Source organism: Seriola aureovittata, chromosome 20 (genome assembly GCF_021018895.1).
Source record: "Seriola aureovittata isolate HTS-2021-v1 ecotype China chromosome 20, ASM2101889v1, whole genome shotgun sequence".
Taxonomy (NCBI): domain Eukaryota; kingdom Metazoa; phylum Chordata; class Actinopteri; order Carangiformes; family Carangidae; genus Seriola; species Seriola aureovittata.
This window is the reverse complement of record NC_079383.1, coordinates 23936175-23939674: the sequence shown is the minus strand read 5'-3', so window position 1 is coordinate 23939674 and position 3500 is coordinate 23936175.

Here is a 3500-nt window from a genome sequence, read left to right as displayed (position 1 = left end):
AGGTACATGTTTGGGTGATTTTCACCCAGCAATATTGATAGAAGGTAGAGTAGGTTTTAGGTGGATTCTACCCAGGTTCACCTCTGTGCCACTGGCGATTGACCTGCTGGAGAACTGTGGCATGACCCTTGTGGGGACAATAAAAGCAAACAAAAAGGAGATCCCCCAAGTGATGAAAGTTAAAGAAAATCGCACACCAGGCACCACTGCATTTCTCTTCACCAAAGAACTAACCTTGGTGTCCTTCCTCCCTGACAAAGCTTCAAAAAAGTAGGTTGTCCTGCTCATATCATCCATGTACACACAATCAAGCATTGAACCCACTCACAAGCCTGAAGTGATTGAGTTTACAACAAAACAAAGGGAGGTGTCGATACTTTCGACCAGAAGTGTGCTCACTATGACTGTGGAAGAAAGACCAAGAGATGGCCCCTGTGCGTGTTCTATGGCATGATAAACGCTGGTGTGATAAACTCATGGATCAGACACAAGGAGAATGCAATGAAGAGAGATGAAAACTACCTGCAGAGAAGGCCTTATATGCATGTAAGGAATAAGGTAAGTAAGCGTGGTCCTGGACTTGCATGTTGTCTTTATGTAGTGCAGTGGTTATGAATAACTATCACAAAGTGGGGATTTCCAAGAGAATTCATATTATGATAAAGTTATTTTAGTCAGCTGGTCATTTTTACCCATTCAAAATATGACATATTTTGTTTCTCTCTCCTGCAGCTATTTGTGTGCCAAGGACACTGAGCCTTCACCAGGGAAGTCTCAAATATCCCAGGAATGGGTGGACCAAAAACCAAGTTTCCATCTTCATTATTTTTCTTTTTAGGATTTTTTTGTTCCCAACTTCCTAATTTTTCAGTAATTTTGGAGCATTTTTATATGGTCCCCTCATGATGCTTTTCTTTCATTTTGTTAGACATGACACAGTTTAAAATAAAAGAACACTACTCAAATTTGTCATGTATTGTCATGTTTTGATATATTTTGATGACAAGTACTTTTTATTGGGTGTATTATCTCGGGTAAAAATCACCCGGCGTTAGTGATGGTGTTTTGAATTTGAGCGATAGTGTTCTAGGGTTAAATAACAAAGGCTAAGCTAAATTAGGAACAGAGACAAAGCCCAAAATGGGCTACGAAGACGATGGGGAAGGGTGGACGACCGTGCGCTACAGGTGGAGGCGTCAGAGCTCCCGTCAGCGCAATTGGGACCGGGGTGGGGGAACCGAGCGAGGGAAGGACCGTGCACTGTCACGAGGTTTGCGAGGTAAGTAGGACCCAAATGCAGCCAATACTTTGGGGAACGGTGCAGACAAGTTTATTAACAAACGTGAACTTGACATGAACAAACCCAGAACAAAACTGACAAACCGACACAGACAAAGGGGAGCACAAAGACTAAATAGACACAGGAGGCAAGGTGATTGCACACAGGTGAAACGCATCAGGGCGGGGCAGACAATCACTACACAGAAACAAGACCACGACAAGAAGCAAAAACACTGAGACACACAAGGAACCAAATTACAAAATAAAACAGGAAGTGCGAAAAGTCCAAAACAAAACTAACAAAAAGTGTGCCGTTGAAAACATGACAGTGCACCTCCCGGCCCCTTCAGGGGACGGGCTCAGTTCCCCTTCCCTAACCTTCCTAATATGGGGGAACCCCTGCCTCTATTCCCCAGTAGTGTGGAAGTGGAAGCTGATGTTGATGTTGAGCCACAACGGAGCAAATTGGCAGGGCATCTAGAAAGGTCTATGTTTTGTTTATTGTTTTCTAATGAATCAACAGAACCTCTTGTCCGGTTCACGTCAGATAAACTTTATTTTACCAAACTGGAAACTGAATATTTATGTAGTACCTGTTGCACTTATTTTTATCGTGCTTTTCCTACATAAAAACGAAAGTCTCAGGTCTAACAACAAACCACTACTGACACCTTGTGGTAGAAAGGTAAAATATCACCTAATCATCACAGTACAGGACTGGAGCTTTAAAGGGATTAAACTTGTCCTGTTTCTATGAGAAGCAAACATACAAAAAGAAAACCACAAGAAGAATCCTGCTCAAAATCCATCTTTAGTATTGCAGGTGTAAGCATGAATTATACATCATATTTTAGAGCTATTACACTCAATTGTCACCTGAAACTTGAGAAATATTTCAAACACAGCACATTCACCTCACTGAAAATGATACTTTTCTTCATTGAGGAAATATTTTTAATAATTAACTTTGAGCTACTATTAACAATTTTTGTTAACGATAGAGGCCTATTTTGTTTGTATTTTGTTGTCTATTACTGATTTATTCCCTATATAGAAAATATGAATTAAGTCATAATTAATTGCAAAGTTAAGGCATGGTAATATGGCGCTGCTCTGGACCCAGGACATGAAGATGTTCATCGGCCAGGTGAAGATTTACAAACAGACATTAAAACATATAGGAAGTCTGCACAGTTACATCCAGAAAAAATATTCAACCACCGAAAAAAGTTACATATTAACAGAGTTATTAGCTAAAATTAAATAATAATATTACAATAACATTATTACAGCTTTTAGCCTTCTTAAAATTCCCTAATAGTTGCCCCCCTAACACACACACACACACACACACACATACACACTCCCCTCACAGATGGTACAGTCCCCCCCACCCCCTTACGTGCCCCATGTCTGAGACAATAGTTTGAGCTGAATGAGTGGACACAGTTAAAAGGTGCAGACCACTGTTTTTACATGGTTTAACCATTGTGTCACATTACATCATTTAATAAAAATGCTTTCAGGTTATGTCAGATCCTACTTTTCCTACTCTACAGTTCTGTTAAATATTTTGATACATTCATTTGATAGTTTTTATTTTAAAGCAGAACTTTTCTTGATTAACAGTGAAGAGAGTGAAGTGTTATAGTGGTTTGAGTCTGCTCAATCATTCATCCTTTTTAACTGATTTGTAAAGATTTAACTGGAGACCTGTGGTGGGTTAACTTGTACTCAACTGAGCAGTTTGGTTAATTATGTTTGTTTTTTTTTCAAATGACATAAGAACGACAACATTTTATTTGCACTTTATGACTTTCTAATAAAGTCTGAATTTGACTAATAACTAAAACGAAATGTTGACTTTGTTTATTTAAATAAACTGAAACATGTTTGTAACAACAAAGCTAGGAGACAAATATTTATATGAATGAAGCAATTCACGTTCCAACAAAAAAAGTCTTTGTTTGTGCATTTCAGTTTCATTGTTACAAACATCAGTCATTTTTAATGATTTAATGTTTTATGACTCAAACACTTAAATAATCCAGTAGATTGGTTATTTAAAAAGGAGCAGGACCCGCCCCCATCACCAGGTCAGATGGTACAGTCCACCCCTCCCCCCTCCCACTTCTCTTATTGAACTGAATGAATGAGAGAAAGAAAGAGAGAGAGGGGTAGAGAGAGGTAAAGGCATTGTGGCGTTCCAGCAGAGACTC